We start from the raw sequence: 20,995 nt of genomic DNA, 5'->3' as shown, positions 1-20,995 counted from the left end.
CTTAATCCCTTTAAAAAATTACATCTAGTCCTGACAGCTCATTTTTCATTCAGTTATTGAAAAACTCTAAGATTCTGCAAGATTCCATGCAAATTTTTCAGTGTATTACAGCAAAAACCACAAATTAATCAGTTCAGGCCATAGGAATAACATATGAATAAAATCCATAAAATTTATATAAGATGAGGGCAGGCAAACCAGCTGTAGATAATATCGTAGAGAAGTAGAGAATTGGAGATTTTGATTACTTGGATGACAGACACAATCCTGGAATTCACCTTTTTTAACAAAGTGAATTCAAAACAGAAAAGTTCAGGTCTCCTCATCATCTCCTTCTGGAGATACCTTGTATTATTAATAAAAGACTAGATTACATTCCTCTGAAGAAGGAGTGCTGTATCCCAAGCAGATGTGCTATTAGAGCTGACACTTTCCCATATTACAGCAACTTTTCAAGCTTTTATTTTGGGATAATGTAAAAGTAGTATTAATGGATCATTCTGGAGAGAGGATAAAGGGTTAAGTGGCATAAGGAAGAAGTTTTGAGTAGTTAATTTTTTTACACAGCATATTTTCTTCAAAAATATTTTTGTATAGTTTTTTGTATTTTTTTTAATATTTATTTCATAATCACCTGGTCAGGTATTATCTTTTTGAAAAACTGAAGAGTAAACAAGGGATCAAGGAGCGTTTTAAAAATGTATTCATTTAGGGATTTTTTTTATACAGGATATAATATAGAAAAGAAATTATAAACTGAATGTATGGAGATTAGCAAACTGTCAAGTAGGACCTTAATAGGACCATTACAGAACACAAGTAGGATGCTGGTGACAGGAAAACTTGATATTGTTGGAGAGGCAGAATTAATTCTTGTCTTAGTACTTCCAGAGAAAGCTGAAGGTCACATCCTGAAGAATGGAAAGGTGAAGTGTTAAAAGTTTTATGATAATGCTGAAGCAGGCAGACCATTAAAAGTATGTGAAGTTTGCAAGGCTTTAGAAATTCAAGCAAATTGAGGAGAAAATAACACAAGAATTTTTTTCTGCTTGCTTGAGAGTCTGAGTGATTACTGCTCAAAGAGGATGAGTAATTTAGAGCTGATATTTATTCATAAAACTCTGAGTACTACAGACCTATACACTCAGCAACATTAACTTCATTAAGAAATGAGATATTTACACATAATTTAGAGCTATGTGAAATTGCTAAAGGCAGTATGGCTTCAGGAAATAAATTTTAGCTTCACTAACATGCATTGTGGCCAGAGGGAAGAAGAACTGCCATAGTATATGGGTAATAGCAAAAGAAAATCCTACGGAGGCTTTGAATTAGTTCTAACCTGTGATAGAGCTTCTCCTCAAATTTGAGGGTCACAAATCATTGTGTGCTAGGCCAGGTTTGGGGTAATCTCTTGCTAAACGAATGAATAATCAATGGCTATTTGTTTTGAAGTCAGCCACACTATCACACCAGCAATTTAGTAAGCACTTCATCCTGACCAAAGACATTTGTTTTGCATATATTACAGAGCCACTAGAGTTATCTGAATTTGTACAAGCAAACTTAAAGTTAGGTGAGTTTTACTAGTGATGAGCTTGCAATAGTCACTGTGATACACTGTCCAGGTTTGAAGTAAATGCTGGATTTCTGCAATGAATTTCAGTACTTGAAGAACTTCTTGCTGTGGTCTATAAGAGCTTCTACTATATCTGGTGCAGTTCCCATTGTTTCAGGACACTTTATGACTCAAAATCCAGATAACCTGGAAGAAACAAACACACATGCACACACACACAGATGAAAAAAAGAAGTATTACAGTAGGAACATTTGATCTTCAAAAGTACCATTGTTGAGGAAGAAATGAAGGTAGGCTAGCTCAGGGTATCCAGAAACTGTGTTTGGAACAACAAATCAGGTTCATTATCGAAGATCATTTTTAATTGTTTTGTTTCTCAAGAACAGTGAGAAACTCAGTAGGGAATAAGATAAACACAGGCACATAAAATATATTGTTGCTTTGAACTAGGACAGTTGCACACAGAAAATCGCTGCACCTCAGCTCAAACCATCAGACGGCAGAATAACTTTTATCCCTTTTGCTATTCAGCATTTGATTCTAAACGTTCTATTTTTCCATCTTAACTCATCTAACACCTGTATTACCAGGCCCATGCTGGAGGTCCATGTCTCCACCATCACCTCTCTTCCTCAACTTGCAGACAAATGTAACATTGCATAGAGTAGTTGTTAGAATAACAGCACTAACATGCTGAATTTAGAAGGAACTGCCAAATTGTAATCAGACAACTAATTTTTCTATGTGATAAAACTTGTAATTACAGTGTGTGTTTCCAGACAGTCTGATTATACTATGGACAAAATAAGTGAAAATATTGTGCTGGGCAAAGTTTGTCAACATTGTAACACTGACAGAGAAGAGACAGTGAAATAAATTTATTAGATTCAAAAAAAATTTATAGAACAGTCTTCACAAGGAAAGCTCTTCTCACTGAGCTCTGAAAAAGAATGAATTAGTATATTACCCTTTCCAGCCAAACCTGAGAAGCAGCCATCTAAAGCAATTTCAGCTGGTCTGGCTTACTTTTGGCAGGCTGTGAGATCAGAGGAGATCAAGGGGTTGTGTCACTGGTTCAGAGCCTGAGTCTGGACAGATTTACTGTTTGCCATAGGTGCTGCTATTACAAAGATGCAGACTTGGCATATGTTGGAGGTTAGGCTTTTTCGGGTTTTTTTCCTTCACTTAGGGAATTTCCTCCCACTTTCTCGCTGAGCAATAATAACGACCAGTATTTAAAAGGGACAAAAGAAGGAACCACACAGGAGGGGGAGGAGTGCAGCTGGCAGATGAGAGAGGGGAGAAGGAGCATCTTGGCAGTTCCACAGTGATGGTTTATTGAGGGGTCTGTGAAGGGTCCTAGTGACAGCTCTTCTTCTGCCGAATGGGCTAAAGCAGCCCCTTTTAATAGGGTATAGGGGGATCCAAACTTGTCTAATCGTAAGGGTCAGGGGAAAAGTAGCCTATGGGGTTACAGAGATAAGCTATGGGTCGAGGCAGAAGACAGGAGCTTATTTTGCTGTCTCATCGTGACTCCGCAGTTCTTACTGTTAAGTCTCAGCACGCCACGGAGCCTTAGCAAGCTCCATGGAGTCTCCTACACTCCTCCCTGCCATTCCAGGGTGCTGCTCCGAGGTTCCTGCTGCAGTCCATGACAGACCCGGAGGGGCACTGAGAGCGGCTCCTTCCCGCGGCTTTGCAAAGGACCTGCAGGCGTGGGGGAATCATCGCACCCGCCCTGCCCGGCCGGGAGCCAGCAGCGCCCCTGCTGGCCGTGCCCGGAACTGCACCTGAGGGGAAAGGGCCCGCGGGCCCAGAGCGGCTGCGGGGCCTTTGTGCTGCGGCTGCTGACGGGGCTGCGGGTTTGCCTTGTGATACACACTGGTAAAGAACTGTCATTCCTTTCCCCTTATCTTTGCCTGAAAGCCCCTTAACTTCAAAGTTAAAATAATCTGGAGAGAAAGGGGCTCATATTCCAAGGGAGGTCCCCACGATCCTTGGCAGACACGCCTGTCTTTCAAACCGAGATAGCACACTGCAGTGAAAGATCCAACAGGACTTTAAAAATGGAGAGGTTGCTGGATTCCCAACCTGGGTATTACCCTAGAACAGGTAGCACTGTGCATGATTCTTATCTGGAAGAAGCAGGCAATCTTTGTTGCATAAGGCACACTAGCGTCAGACAACAGCCTTCCCTGCTCAAATAAAAATAGTAGTTCCTTTTTCCCATGTAGATTTAAGATTTCTTTTAACAATACACTCTATATTTCAGCCATAGAACAGTTAACCTGGCATGAAAAGACAAGGTGTATCTCGTGTACAGCCAATATCTTTTCAGCTCAGCAGTGGCCCAGTAATTCCCCTCATACTCCTGTCACAACTTCAGCTCACCGAGAGAAACCAAGACCTGCGCTGTTGCCTTTTCTCAGAGTGCTGTGAGTGCAGCCTGCCCACTACTAATTCTTTCTGTCACATTACTAGCAACAATAGCTTATGTTTTATTTAGTCACCTGGATTTTCTTATTAGGATTTTTATAAGATATACTAAAAGCAAATTCAACACATTGCTGGTTTGAGTTGGCTTTGTTTTTCCCTTCAGGAACTAGGTCTTGAGCACTAGCTTAACAGAGTTGAATTGTTTGTTTTCTCAGAACACCTTGTCTCTTGAGAGCCAGAGATCTTGCTCGTTAAAAGCTTTTCCATGTCTTAAGTAGATGATGGGCTTTATAGGAACTGGAATTAATGGACTACCCTCCAGACAGAGAGTTTATAGATATCCCTGAAACAGCCTAATTTACAAGATGCATTGTATTTGCACAGATATTAGATTGGTTCTGCTTCTCCTAGAGATAGGTGTCATGTTTTTGCCTATAGAATATGGAAATCCCTTTCAGGTCTGGAGCTGAAAATAATACCTGGGTGATGTATTCAAGAGAGTGACTGTACTTGTGTCTCAGCTGGTAATCATGTTTGTAAGGCTGTCATTAGTGCTCCTGGTTTCAGCTTTGTTAACATAAATGTATTCTTCAAAAGAGAAGCACGGCACAACATTTTCAAGGCTTGCAAAGTGAACAATCACCTGATGCCTCAGTGCTAAGAGATGGAAAGCAAGCATGGTAAAGAGAGGGAGCTATTTCTCATTAACAGTAGTAAGATGTCTGCAAGATTAAGGTGTCAGGGTATAGAAAGATGAAGAAGAAAATAATTAGCAAATAAATTCTGCTAATTAATTTTTAGGCACAAATTAATACAAAATGTGGATAAAGGGTTCTAGCTCCTTCTAAGGGTAGGAATAGGACAGTAGACATTACGTTGTGCTACAATCAACCCATCCACTCAATCCTGACCTTCAACTTTATAGGTGAGATTAGTGGGAGCAAAATGTTACCACATAGCCAATGCTGGGAACTTTCAGAGCCATTATTTCTGAAAAGAAATTGATATTCAAAGGCCCCTTCAACATAGTGAATGTTAAATCCTATATAGGGTTTTTCAGGCCCATGTGAGTGCTGTCTGACTGGGCTCTAAAAGAACCAGGGTTCAGCCTGGCTGTGAGCTGCCTGGGAGCTCTGTGGCCATGGTTAGTGCAGGGCTGATCCTGTGTTCAAACTGGAGAGGAATGGAGCTTTACATGGCATCTTACAAATGCAGCTACACAACATGGGCAGAAATACAGCTCTGAAAGAAGGAAAATATCTGTGAGACATTCATATATACAGGGATATTGTTAGCCTGAAAAATACTTCACACCTGACTCTTGTAAACCATATCAGGTATTGCCAGCTGATTGTACCTGGAACTGGGCAGCTCATACCACCAGTGTGCTGTGATCTTGTCTGGAAAGCACTTCAGTTCAGTGTTTGCAGTTGGACCTGTTAAGAAGAGAAAGAAAACACCATTTTGTCTAAAGGACAAGTAATTCCAGACAGAAACTGCAATTTAAATAATGCTTTTTAGGAGGAAAGGGGGGAAAAGAGAAAAAGAAGAAGACAAAAAGAAAACAAAGAGTATAGAAGTAGCAGGGTACCACTTCCAAAGCACTCCCAAAAAAATATTATAATCCTTGTATAAGTGAGACTTAGCAAATTACAGACATCATTTTTGACCAGTTTCTCCACATTTGATTCACAAGTGTTGTTTTTAAGTTTAGTGGCCTTCTATACCTAGGCACTTACATTTGTCTGCAAGTTGAGGAAGAGAGGTGATGGTGGAGACATGGACCTCCAGCATGGGCCTGGTAATACAGGTGTTAGATGAGTTAAGATGGAAAAATAGAACATTTAGAATCAAATGTTCTTCCATACCCATGACTAAGCACTATAAGAAACTTTTGTATCTGGAACCTAGGACCACTTCTAACATCTTGCATTGATTTAAATTGTGAACAAATTTAGCTAATCTGACATGAACCCCTATATATAATTACTTTGCATCAGATTTATACAGGTAGAAAAAGATATATCTGTTGCCTCAGCAACAGTTTCAGTCCAAAATTGTAGGCAGAGCACTGTGACCAGCCTTCAGCATTAATAATTTTGTAGTTTTGAGACTGAAGCTTGTAGAATCCATGCACTTCAGAGGCGACTCTAAATCACACTTTTAATACTGGTGAGACCAATTTAGTTTCTATATGATAGAAAAAGAGATATATCAGTACCTCATACTTTCATTGAATTGATAAAAATGCCTTGTGTCTCATTCTACCACTGCACTTGCAGTCAATGTGTAGATCAGTCATTCAGTGAGCTACTGTTGGTTTATGGCTCATAACAGTGCTGGTGATTGCAAAAAGATAGATCAGTGCCTGAGTCCATAGCCCTTTGTTACACACTTTTATAAAGGTGCTCTTTGTTATGCTTTCATCTTTTTATTTATTTGGTTTGGAAATGTCCTTATTTGTTCCACCATATTATGACAGCTTTGCTCTGTTTCCCATCTGCTGTCTTCAAGAGATTCAATTTTAGATCAATTCATCAGTTGAAACATGTGGCTTTTCTGCCACAGTTTCTTTAAAATCCATTTTGCCAGTCCCAGGTAAACTGAAATGGGTCAATTTTCATCAGCCTTGGCATTAAACCTCTCTGCTCTCCTGTGAACCCTATCCAATATCTTAAGAGGAGTCAGAGTGGGAAACAAATTATATGACCCTAAATTGTACTTTTCTCATTCGGATGCCAGTACATCAAAACTGGATCTCTCTGGGCCAGAGCACTTCGTCATGTTACCTGGAGTAACACTAGTTTGTGAATTATGCCTGCTCAGTTTAGTGGCTCACTTTGGTCACATTAATCTCTTTGAGTCACTGGACCCTACCATCTCATTTTTCATCTTGCAGAAAGAAGCTGGCAGACTTTTTGTCTAGTGCCTGGCACACCAACCCTACAGCAGTCAGAGGAACTCAGAGATCTCACAAGCAGCATCAGGACCAGCCACCAAGGGTACCCAGTCCTCAGCCTCCACCATCTCATCCATTATTTAACAACCATGTAAATGGCATGTTAATCCCAGATGATGTAAGAGATCCCATTTCATATACCTTAGCAGATTAACAGCTCACCATCTATCCCAAAATGCATAAACATGGGAGAACATTATGAATTAGTAGGAAAAAAACCCCTATAATTACTAGAGGTTCTAGATTTATGCACACCATTGTTATCAGCCTTAAGGTGCTTGTTCTTGTACTTAGAAAACAACCAGCTAAATATAACGCGTTCAGTCTGGGTACATAATCTTGATAAGCCCATGATGCAGACATAATTTTGAAATTCCATTATTATGGATCTGTCTGTGTTCATTTGCCCTAGATCTTCAAATGATCCATAAATTAGGAAATATGATTCACAATTTCAGTAAATACCTTAGAAAAATCCACACAGAGACTTCAGAATTCATTTGGAAGTGGAACATGTCATCCTGCCAAAGAATTGATTTCAACTGTTGTCAGTAACAACAGATATTTCAATGTGCTCCTTTTTAAACTACTAAGTGTAAATATATGCTTTTTTTTTTCTTTCCAAAATGACAAGTTGTGTTTAAAATAGAGACTTTTTCTGTTAAACATGTGCAATTAAGAGAAGAAAAAAGCTTTTCTGCTATGGAAAATTGTAAAAGGTATGGATGGGAAATGAATGTATCTACTACTGCTACAGATGTCTATAGTCACAAGCACCTAGATACTGTTGTATGGTGTCAGCTCTGAAGATATTTTGGAATAGAACAGTTCAGGTGAAATTACCATCTCAGTCATCTAGAAACTAACCTGCACACAATGCAAGAAATGTTAGGCTGCTTAGAGTATCTATTTATCTAGAGGCCTCTAAAATGGCATTTTATCAAATTTAAAAAAAAAAATCCTTTTAATCTTTCTTTTGGAAAAGAACTGGGGTCATTGGGTTTTATTTCTGCTGTAAAGGAACAAGGGAATGGAGTTCCCCATGAGTTTGGGGGCAAAATGAGGTCTAGCTGTAACTAAAAGCAGAAAAAAGCCTATCACTTTCCCTCCACTCCTATTTTGTCAGTCCTTTCCATTATTTGTCTTTTACAGTTTCCTCTGATTTCTTAGCTTCCCTGATAAAAGCAAATGGTTTTTTTTTAAACTCAGAAAATAAACAAATAGATAAACAAGATTCCCATGAGAAAGCAGCCCAAGTTCATTAATATATTCCTATCACTATGTATACCTTTTAGCTTTTGAAAATTGCATAAGCTGATAAACCTAAGATTTTGAGAGAGAAACTTAGTATGGACTGAAAAGTGTAGTAAGGCAGCAGTCTCCCAGAGACTTGTCACAATTTTGAGAAATGTATCAGGACTTGATTTTGCCTTATAAGGAAGTATTAAGTTGCTTTAAAAATAGAAATATATTTATAAGTTGTAGAAGGATGACACTCCAGGACACTGCATGATGAATCAGATGTACTCATAGTGCTGGTAGGGGTGCTTCACAAGTAAAACAGTTACATCTTTGGAAGAGGGACTAAGGGGGAGGGAAAGCTGTCCAAAGGACAGCAGCTGCAAATAGAATAGTTTTTAAAAACTTATCTGTGATCTAGATTCAGACCAAATCAAGGGATTTGTGAATAATGCAATATAAACCACTACTCGCTGGTTTTGTATCTGTTACAGAGGCTGATACATAGCTGAAAATAGAATAGAATAAATTGTGCAAGGACTAAACTGGGATTTCTAGTAAGCAGGTTTTAAAACACAGTATGATTTGTTCTAGTAGGATCTTCTCCAGTCAACAGTGAAATGGAGAAGTAGGAGAATGTAATAGATAGTGAAACACAAGCCCTGGTGTTTCCAAGGAAAATCTTATTTGTCTGAGCATGGCAGAGAGCTGTTAAACGTTATGAGCCAACTAAAATGATCAGTAAAATTTGGGTTTCCTCATATACTGGGCATGGATGTTCCATTGGGTATGCTAACAACTGTGTAAAACTCAGTCTATTTCTCCATAAAGATAGGCCTGAAGCAGATATTAAAAAGAAACTGAATTATGGATTAGGATCTACTTCAGGGGACAGAACTGAGAAGAACTCAGATGTGAATAGAAACCAATATTTCATTGCCTAAAGATCAACCGTGTTTAAAACGGTGAGAAATTTAGAGCAAGATATAACTTTGAAAGAACTGCCCTGAGGAAGGTATGCACAACATCAGGACTGTAAACCTCCAATTGCCCCAAAAGAGCTTTTTCCAGGAGCTTAGTTGCAGAAGTTTATTTCCTCAAGGCAAATTGTCAGTCAGCAAGTATTCTGTTCAAATACTTCTGAGTTTCTTGGTGATAGATACACCGTAAGTTTAGAGACAGAAATGGCAAAGGTCGGTTCACAAGTGGAAGAATATTTTAGAATATCTCAAGATCTCCTGCTTTGCTTAGCACAGTCAGGGAAATAAATACCTCTCTACATAAAGGAAACAACCACTGTGTTAGTGCCCTGCTATTTCAAAATCACAATGTTGACAGCATTCCCATGCCAACAGAAATGTGAATGAAATAGTGAGGAATACCTGCATTTATAAAAAGACTCTATTTGTCACTGTTTGGCTCTGTCACTGATATGCTGGTGGAGAAAATATTGCTGTTGAGATTTGCTGACTGTGCCCAAAAGCTCTGTAGCTAGTGAGAGAATGAAAGTGGGAAAATTTTAGGAAACTGCATTAAAAGCTGATCTTTGGGAAATCACATCAGAGGTCAAGTTCACTTGAAACAGCGAAGTGCTGCTCTTCTTAAAGACCATTTCCTGAAGGGAAGATTTCATCCCAGAGTTCATGCAGCATGCAGTACACATATCTGCTATATTGTAAAACATTTTTCTATTTATACAGATGCCTGATGTTCCAGACAGAGCAAGCATCAATGTTCAAAGCAAACCTGACATGGACAAATCTAGGATTTCTTGTTTACCCAGCATGCAGGGTGGTAAATTGCAGATATATGAAGACATAAGTCACACTGCAGGTGTCTGCACTCTTACACTCCTAACCTCAAGCATGGGCTCTGCCTGTGCCAAGTGGATTCTCCAGACTTGTCACTGAAGTGCAAAAGTTAAGTGGCCTTCTGGATGGAAGGCTTTGATCAGAAATTAGGCCAACTTGAACGTGGCTAATAGAGAAGAAAAATAAATTATTGTGCTGAGGCTCCACATCCAGGACAGCATGTAACTCTTCAGCTTCCAAAACAGCAGCAACTCTCTAGCCCACAGTAACCTCCAGGAGAATGCTCCAGCTCCAGGACATATTGACAGTGAAATGAAAGTGATACTTGATCTCCAATTTAACAATTTAAAAATCAGCAGAGAACACATCATTCACAAAATTGAAGCAGGAGGCCACCGTATCATTCATTTGGGTAGGCTGATATGGGCTGGAGTGGCTGGGAAGTAGATTCCTCATTAAGTGGAATTAATAAGTCAATTACCAGCTTCATTGTTGGTCCTCAAATGTTCTACCTAAAATTCATCCATGTTAGAGATTCAAGTCGTGTTTTCTTTCTCTTTTTTCCCAGAAGACTCCTGGGGATCCTGTTGAATCAAGACAAGGAGCTTGAAATTATATTAGCATGGAATTCATACCTCACAAAGGATTGCATGTGGGCAGACCAATTGTGTATAAAATCTTATTTTCTTTGTTTTCAAAGAAATCCTCTATATTACAGAAAGTTTATAAAGCACTATCTCTTTTTTTTCCCCTAGAAAAAATCATAGTTCATTTTTTTATATTCACTGATAAGTCTTTGCAAGAAGGAAATTAATGGTTCAGGGAGACACATAAGTACATTTTAAGGATTGCTAGGAAGATAGAGCAGAAATATGTGTGAGCAAGGTACTATGACAGTCCTTCTGGAGCAATAAAGTATATAATGAACATGGTTTAACCCTGATAAATGGCAGCCATCTGCACCCTCCATCCTGCAGCCTAAGAGGTGCAGGCTTCCTGGGGATTTTTTTCTGTTTATCACACTCTTACTACACTTTCAAAGCAGAAGCACAGCTTGCATTGTAAAACTCAGTACTGTCAAACACCTGTCAGTTAAAAGAGGATTTTCTAAATAGTGTCTCAAGCGTAGCAAAGTATTGACAGGATTAGATTATTTTAGTGGGATCTCAGAAAATGGAACTCTGGTTTATTGAGAAAAACCTCCTGGTAAAGGATTCAAAAGGCAGAATAAATAGAATAAATAGTAAAATCATAACTTTCAACTGGAAGTCTCTCTGCTGTCTTTGAGAGAGACCAACATAGAGGTTTTCAAAGTCTGCAATGAATAGCATCTGCATTTGACTTACAGCCCCTTATGCAAAGTGTTTATGTTAGGAATCATTACCACCCAAACCAGCGTCACCTGATATTTCAAAAGTAAAAACCCTTCTCACAGCAGGGATTATGGCAATATACGATGGGAGTCCAAGCTCACAGTTACCCACCAGGGCTAGGGTGATTTGTCCACTCCTGCTAGGCAGCCTGACTGTGACACTGAGGGTATGGCTGAGCTCTCTAATTGCCATTGTACCTTCGCTGGGACAAGGCTGCTTAAGAAGCTTGTGTTAATAGCACTGCACTGCAGTTTGTGCTGAAAGCACAGAGTGAAAATAGTATATTGTAACAGTAATGACTTCCTGACTCAAGTACTAAGTCAAACATGTCAGAATAATAAATTTAGGCTGGAGAAAGACCCATAATGCTAATCATTACAGCAAGGATAGATCTGGAAGTGTTGAAGATTAATGTGGTTACTGCTGGTTCTGGAGATAATGATTTTGAGAACTGCCTATTTCCTCTGGTAATCTCCATTATTATGGCTGATTAATATTTGTTCTATCATTCTGAACCATATAAATCAAGTCAATTGACAATGTCAATCTGCCTTTTTACATCTTCAGAGCAACTGCTAACTTTGATACAACGACTATGGTTTCTGCTTGTTTAGCAGATGCTGTGGCAGAGAGTCCTAGAAGATTCCAAGCATATTTGTTAGTTTGATATAAAATGCGTGAAGGAAGCACGTAGAGTTAATGCTTTGTTTCCTCCTCTCAAAATTGCAGCTGGGCCAGTAACACTTAATACGAAGTTAATTTAGTCAAGATACTTGAGAGCCACTTGGCTCTGTTTCTAAATTCCTCCCTTTGTCCTTTGCAGAGCTTTGAAGTGTTACTCTGTGAGGTGGATGTTGTAATGAGTCTGTTTCTAAGAGGATCAAAGTAGCAGAGCTGCCCAAAGCAGCGTCAAAGATACACAACAGAGAGCCCTTTAATGAGCAAGGGGGACTTAACTCTTTTCCCCAAAAATAAAATCCTAAACCAGGATTTAGATTAAATATTTAAAATTGAAAATGATTTTATTTTGTCTGGAGCTTGCAAGCAGAAAGTTAAAACCTCAAAGAGGAAATTTTTCCAGCTGACTCAGCTAAAATTTCATGACTGTCATTTGCTGGATAGTTTCACCATCGCTTAATGGAGTCCAAATACCTGTGGCCTAAGCTAAAAGTGGCAGTGACAAGCAGCATGGGCACGAGCAGGATAGCAGCCCTGTGCTAGAGCAGATTCCTTTCCCATGGATATGAAAATAGAAAGCAAACATAGAGCAGGAAGTTGCAGCAAGCACTGCGGAGTGAGAAGACAGCTTGGAAGGGGAACAGGGGGGAAGGGTGGGAGAAAGAAAAGGAGTGGGAGGGAGGACTGGACATGTAAATTATGTGCCAGGAAATGAATTCCTTATAATGTCTCTTGCCAGAAGCTAAATCCTAGCACATGTAAGTCGTCTATTTTCCCTTTCTTTTGCTCTTTACACAGGTCCTCTGAGGGTCAGAGAGGAAGGAGCAGGGAGAGGAAGAGGGGAGATTCAGAGGAGTAAGTGTTTACTTACTTATTCTGTGACAAAAGGGCTATATGATCTAGCATTAGCATCAGAAGGCATCTGGCACCATAAAGGAGATGAACAGGATAATATCCTGCTTCTCATTAGATGGGATTTTTTTCATCTTACTTTAATTGGCCACAGGGATTCTTCAGTGTTTTGTAGGGTTGAAATACCAGAAGAAATGTGTTTCTGTTCAGAGGCTGAATGTGCTTACTGCACTGTACCAGGTAATGAACTGGGGACTTGTTTGTACAGCTATATGTGAAATATGGCCTATGCTTATGTTTGGTTTTGTTTAAGGAGTGGCCTAAAGCATCTTTCAGGGCTGTAGAAATGTATGCCACTGACCTGTGCTCAACTTGGGGACAATATGACAAGATTCATGTTCAAGGTTGGGTGCTTTTTCCAGCATGTAGCAGAAAACATCTGGCAGAAAGTTTAAATCTTGATAGCAAACCAAAGTACACTTATAAGAGATCAGTGAAATATGATGCAGTGAGCAGAATGAGTAATGAAGCTGGACACAAAGTAATTCTTTAATGCACTAACATTTATTGGGCATTAAGCATGAAAGGTAGTCCTTCCATAATTCTTTCCTTCCCAGCCCACACAGTTCAGGACACCACATGTCTCAGCATGGGCAATGCCATGGACAAAACCAGTATCATTTTCTTTGAGGATATTTTGTGTGTAAAAGCACTGGACACTTTCAGATGTAAGGACGCACATACTGCCTTTGTTTTTTTTAATTAACTGCAACACTACAATGCTTATGAAAGTCAAAGTTTTTGTAACTTAATTTTGTAACTTAAGTTACAAAATGTTTGTAACTTAAGTCAGTAAAGTCATGTAAGAGGCTGCTTTCAACAAAAGCTGCTGAGAGCCCAGGATGTTCCAGTGAAAGCAATCGGCTGGTTCTATATAGTGTCTTAAAAAAAAAAAAAAAAAAAAAAAGAAAATTTATTTTTAAGAATGACTGAATGTTAAACCATTTTCATCATAATTTCTACTGATTTCTTCTGCATGAGTACCAAGGATAATCTATATTACTCAGTTTTGGTAATGCCTTTAACTCAGGAATAAGAATTATTACATTAAAATGTTTTATTTCCCACATAGACTTAAAGAGTCCCTAAGATTCTTTTAAGCATTCTGCTTGTATTCTACTGATCTATTTATTGCTATCAAAAATATAATATTTAATATTAAATTAAATTAAAATTAAAATTAAATTAATTTTAATTGGAGAGCAGAGTTCTACTCAGCCTTTACAGGCATAATTTTTTAACAGAAATTATGCTTGTAAAGGCAGAGTAGAAACAGAAATGCTAGCTTAGGCATTGTCTGCCATACCTATAAACTGGATTCATCTTGCTATTGGAAATTTTGGGTACAAAATGAAAAGAATGTTCCCCTCAAAGGCATAGGATTAGCTAGTGTCAAGTTGTGGGATACTGTTCTCCCAGGAAATTACTGCGTTAATTTAGCTACACAGTATCTGAGCTATTTACTTCAGTCTTGCTGAATTGGTGCTGCTAAAATGAGAAGGACTTGTAGCAATAGGTGATGCATTAAGTGTTCAAAAAAAAATCTTCCATTCAACCTAGAAAAGGACCTGCAACTTTGTTGTGTATGCATTTCCAAATGTTAGTTTTCAGTACTGTTATCCACAGCTTTTAAAGGTTTCTCCGATAAAACAAAGCTGCCTAGTCCTTTCTGAGCAGTTGTTTTCTCTGAGTATCATCAATGAGAAACCTTTCTCCCAAAATCCTCTTATGCCAGGCAAGTCTCAAGAGCATGCATTAAGTGTTCAAAAAAAAATCTTCCATTCAACCTAGAAAAGGACCTGCAACTTTGTTGTGTATGCATTTCCAAATGTTAGTTTTCAGTACTGTTATCCACAGCTTTTAAAGGTTTCTCCGATAAAACAAAGCTGCCTAGTCCTTTCTGAGCAGTTGTTTTCTCTGAGTATCATCAATGAGAAACCTTTCTCCCAAAATCCTCTTATGCCAGGCAAGTCTCAAGAGCAATTCCAGAATTCCAGTTCCAAACTGTAGCAATGACCTCCCTGGAGGCTGCAAGGCTCTCAAGATTAAATTAGTGCTCTGACTTAAGTTCTCTGAAAAAATGCAAAACAATATGCAGCACAGGCTCTAAGAATATCACATTATGTTTAAATATAACATATGCATCTCTTTCTACAGATATCCCATCCTTCTTCCTGTCATTGCTGTTGTTTACAGGACATCATTTTTGTAAAGTGGAGAGATGCCTAATTAAGGTACTTGAATAAATCTGATATAATAATGCCTTCATTGTCAAAACCATACATGAGTAACAGCAACTGAAATCAAATTTGGTTTGACACTTCTGTGCTACTCAGAATCCTGCACTGAGATGCCTGAGTAGAGCAATTCTTGTCTAATGTCCTGTCAAATGATTTTCTAAAACTCTGGATTCAGTGAAAATCAAGATAAATGTCATATCCTTATGGATAAATATTAGTCTGGATCACATGGCCTTAGGATTCTCTGTAGCTGTGGTACCTGAAGCAAGATATCTTTGATGCTTTAGCATCCTTTTTTTAAAAACTGGGCAAAACTGCCCCCATGCAATACAATTACTGTGGGTTTGCAATACAGTTTCACAAGCAAGGCACACTGGGAATATTATGAGGCTGCTGAAACATTTCATGGATTGACATGCTTTACCTACCCTTGAAGCACCAAGATTCTAGCTCCTTCCCTGTCTGTAAGAATAAGGAAGTTTTACCAGGTAGCCCAAATATAATACATACAGACTGATTTTAGGAACAAAGACATCTGTCTGAAGGAATTGCAAGTTGTATTCATCCTTCTAATCTATACTTGAGACTGAGTCCTTATGAAAATCAAACTTCAATAATTTGCGTGACCTTGTTAAGAACATTTTACTTCACTTCTGTGTCGTGATTATATGATAGTGCATAAGCAGTTTACTTAGAATGTGGCAAGGTGTTAAGTACTTCAACTCTCTTCAATTAAGCTTGTGAACACCTCATTTTTGGTTTGTTTTATTTTACATGGCATTCTTGAGACAATTAAACTCATAGCTATATATGTTATATCTTAAAACATATTGTGAATATGTCTATTTGAATATCACAAATTATGCTAATTGGTTCAAATCTTATGTGGAAACCAAGAGCTATTTGGTCAAATTCTTTAATCCCATAAAACATATTAAATGGTGTGTTTTAATAAACAATTTCCTTTGCATTGTAAAACATTGATTTAAACATAATATGAATGTACTCTTTCACATTAGTTATTTATATTCTCAATTTCCTGTCTCTAGAGGTATTAGCAGGTTAAGTTATTAAACTCATGGTCAAAAGATCATCAAATAGATTAAAAAGAGGTGCATGCCTGCCTAGTCCTAAACCAAATTCTGGAAGTCCAGGGACTGAGGGGACTGAGGGGACTGAACTTCTGGAAGTGCAAAGGCTCACGTGTCCTTCTCTATAGCACTCCTGGAAGCCAGGCCACCAGTCTCACCCAGCAGAGCATTACTTCATTTCTTAAGTGAAAATATTAATCAAAACAATGACAATAATAGTGATAAAATAAGAAAAAAAAATGACTCTCTGTTCTTTTGTATAAAATTATCTTTCTTTTTCTACTGTAAAATTAGCTAGAGAAGATGAATACTGAATAAATATGTTTGTGACTAACACTGATTTACCATGCAGAGTTAGAATTTAGCTCAAATGCTGCTTTTCATTTTTCAAAAAGCAGCAGTATTTTTCAAGATGATTAGCGATGGCAGTGTCTTTTCACTTGACAGAAAAAACTGCAATAACAAGTAACACAATAATTCTTTTGTGACCACCACTTGCTCACAAAAACATTATTTTCCTTTCCTTCATTCATTTGCATATGTTTTTATTTGCAGAAGGAAAAGCACAATTATATAGATAATTTAAATTATGAAAGCCATGGCACTCGGATGACTCATTTAGAAATTCTCAGAAATAATCTTGGTGAAGTGGTTTTATTCATCTCATTCTACTTTTCTCAAGGGCTGACATGTGCATAAAAGGAGAACGTGATCCCTTGCACATGTTCTCCACGAGGGCTGTGTGTAGCACCATCATTAACTTAAAACAAGCTCTGCTGACTCTCACTCAAAGGCATTGCTGAATCCAAGCCAATGCAATTCAGACTGGCATTTCTCCACCTCCTCTGACCAGGGAATGGTGTGAAAGGACAATCCTGTTTCTCCACACCGAGTATTCAGTGTTTCAGTGGACTTGTGTAATCTGTCCCAACAGCTCTGTTGCCATCTGCAATAGTCAATAAATGAACTTCAGCAGCACAGTTTGGGAAATAGAAACACCAGCCTTTGGATAAGATATTTATCTGTAACAAAATGTGTATTTTTTCTAATTAAAATCAATTTTTTCAGTTTTAAACATAACCTTATGTCAAATCCAAGTAGTTCATTTTTTAGAAAAGTAGTATTTTGTTTAGAGTAGCTTTCAGGAGCCACTTGAGCTTCCCTTATTGTCTCATGGGATGTGGGCTGGGGTATTCCCCTTTGAGAGAGCTTTCCTTGTCTGGTGTACCTCCCAAATGCTTCAATATCTTCTCTCCAGTTAAACCCCAAAAGTGAACTGCAGAATTTAACATATGAATGGCATCCAACTGGATAAACGGGGTAACAAGACAGCCCAGCTTACTGGAATTGATAAATATTTTATAAGAACAAAAGAAAAATTATATTGGGCCAGATAAAATGTTAATCTCATATACATTTGGGCATTTACAGTGGTCAGTAGAGAGGTAAAACGATACAAGAAAATTAGAAATTAATTGCCTCTTCTGACACGTTGTCCCAGTTCCCCAAAATGCACAATTTCTAGGACTTCCTGAGCTACACTTTGCATCTAAGGTACTGTAATATCAACTTTATTCTTCTTCAAATGAATCTTTTTAAACCCTTGACCTTCAGAATTTACAGCAGCAATGAAAGCTTCAATTTAATCATGCATAGTGAGATGAAAGAATTTACTTGATTCATTTCAGAATTTTTATTTTAAATTGGTGTTGGGTGTCTTCCAGTCACTTACTTGAGCAATACTGAATAATGGCTCCCTAGCTACTGTGCCAAGCATGATTTTTTATACTTGTACCACATCCCTCTCATTGCCTCTTCTGTCCATGTATCCTCCCTTCCTGGGGAAATGGTCTCAAACTTTGATCTTCCCAATCCTCTCATGTGTCTCTTGAACTGTAATTTACATAACTCTCATGAAGCAGTTCAGGAGACACAAAATTACCTTAAATGTATTTAGAACAAAACATTTCAAAATTTCCAAGTAATGTAGTTGATTCCCTTCCTGTGCATTCTACATAATTTAGTTCAGTCCCACAGGAATGATAAAATAGTTACACAGATGTAATAATTCTTCTGGGAATAAAAACTGCAATTCCAATCAGTTTTATCAGAATTTTTTCCTAAATTTTGAGAACTGTCTCCTTATATGTATTTTTCTGATCTGTAATGACATTAGGATCAAAGTCCAATTTGCCACAATATTTAAGAAATCTCAATAAGAAATTCTTTTGATTAAGATACGCACCTATAATTTTTTTCTTTTTTAAGCTGAAATATTTGGTCACCAAATCTGGAAGTCAGAGTGGCTGCAGGCAGGTGTGAAACAGACTTGCTTTTGAAGCTGAATGAAGTAAAAGACAGCAAAAATAGCACATAGTAAATTTGAGTCAGTTAATTACTCGTCTTTAATGGAGGAAGTCACCTTGGCAAAACAAGGTAATGACTTACAAGTCTGAAAAACTCAGCTGATTTTAGTGCATTTGCACTCACTGAACAGAGAGAAGAATTTATCATCTGATGTTTTCCTTTAAACAGTCCTTTTCCAAACACCATAGTGAAGAAAAATATTTTTGGAATATTCTAACATTGTCAGAATAAAGCTTGACAGTTCCGCACACATGGTAGGGCAGAGAGATTTCCCTCTCAGAAAAATGCAAAATCTGAGCTGGGCTGAGGCAGCTGAGCTCCTGTGCTGAGGCACAGGAGGGGCTGTAAGACTTTGTCGGCTTTTCTCAGCCAGCATTACCAAGATAACAAAAATGCGTATGCTTATTTTCAAGCTCTGTGCCTGGAGTACAAGCACAACATGGCTGTCATCCCAACAGCCTGCTCGCCTCCTCTGGAGACAGTTTTCTATTCCAAGGCACTCCCCCCTCCCCTGTCTCTCCACCAGCCATAGTAACTTGCCTCCTTCACAGTGAAAATAAATCAATCTCATCTGCTGCTGTTCGATCGCTTTCTTCTCCCTGCCTCAGCTCCTCGGCCCTGCTCTCCCTTTGAAAGCCCCTTTCCAGTGCACCATATGGCAGCTGGGAGAAGGGCAGAGCACTGATCTATCTCATAACAAAAGAGGCTGTGGTGTCAAAAAGCCTCATGAATGCATGAGACACACTCATGTATAGAGAAACGCCTCTAGCTCTGTCAGGGAGGACTAAAGAGAAGGCTGATAGGCCTGACACCGCTTTTGGGTTGAGAAAGGCACCAGCACTCTCTGCAGCTCATCCCTTCCTCCCTCCCCTTCCTTGGTTTCATGCCAAAATCCTATTAGTTCTATTAACGACGCGGGACACAAAGTCAGCGTGTGTGGCAGAACAAGAAATTAAATCAGGCCACCTTATTTACTCCCTATCACTATTTTTGAGACAAAATCATAGTGCTGAAAGAAAAAATAGCCACAACAAACTAGACTTTAATAGTGTGCCAAAAAATAAACAAGCGAGTCCTCTCCCCGCCAAAAAAGGGATTGAGCACACTCCTGTACATTGCCGATGGTGGCAGATTTACAGCAGAACTGCAAATTGAATGCTGGCAGGGTGACCCTGAAATACTGTTTAAAGAATGCTGTTGGGCTCATTTTGCTCCCTCAAGCTGCTGCTAATACAAAAAAATGACTCTGGGGTCAGAAAATTAACTAGACCTATGACTATGTGTGCCCTTTGAGCTGTTACAGAGGAATTACACCTAATTTCTGACTATGAAAGAAATGCAAACTGGCACTTACAAAACATTCATTCCTTTACCCTCTTTCTTCTGTTTCACGTTCTCATTTTCTGTTCTGGTGGTGTTTGGCATGCTTCATTTCACAGAAATGAATGAATGCCTGTAAATGCGTTCATGACCTTCACGCACACAGCTGGCACAATGATAGAATTTACAAATCTGAAATACACGGATTACAAACTTTTATCACTACAAGGGGGGAGGGAAAACCACCACTCCTGTGCAGCAGAATGCAACAGTGTGTATTTAATGAATAACAAGTTACTGAACTTAAATATTTCATGAATAATTTCAGTTTATAAGGTGCATTTATTTCATTAATAGCTTCAGTTTCTGAACATAACTGGGGACAACTGTGCTGTTTTATCTCCATGAAACAAAGTCTAGTTAAACCCTTAAACTAGAATTAAGTTACTGTTTCTGCCTCTTCCCTACAAAGGCCCCAGCAACCACAAAACTCTCTGTCCCTGGGGTTACTTAAAGCAACCTGGGCAAGCTTCCAAATGCTCGTATGTGTGACCTTTACAAGTATTCCACAATACCAGCTCCCAGTGAAATGAATCCATGAACATGCACACAGAAACTCAGCAGTGGCATAGGGGTTAAAAGATGAACTTCTGTCAACACTGTTGAATTGTGTCCCTACAATCAGCTCAGAAGTTTAGTTTAGAAGATTTTACTTTAATATATGTAATTGCATAAAATACGTTTGTAGTATCTCCTGAGCATTCCTTGTTGGAATGTACTTAATGTAAAACTATTGAACAGCATCATATATAGATGTATATATTAAAGATACTGTTTATATGTTCATCACATGTCACAGACAACTTTCAAAACTAAACTACCATGAATTATGAAATGTAAAAGTCCCACTGGATAAACTTTGAAAGCGTCTGTTTAATATTAATTCTGCCACATTGTTGGGGAAAAAAACCCTTCCTATAAACTGCTCA

This window comes from Geospiza fortis, unplaced genomic scaffold (genome assembly GCF_000277835.1).
Source record: "Geospiza fortis unplaced genomic scaffold, GeoFor_1.0 scaffold694, whole genome shotgun sequence".
Classification (NCBI taxonomy): domain Eukaryota; kingdom Metazoa; phylum Chordata; class Aves; order Passeriformes; family Thraupidae; genus Geospiza; species Geospiza fortis.
Note: the sequence above shows the minus strand (reverse complement) of the source record.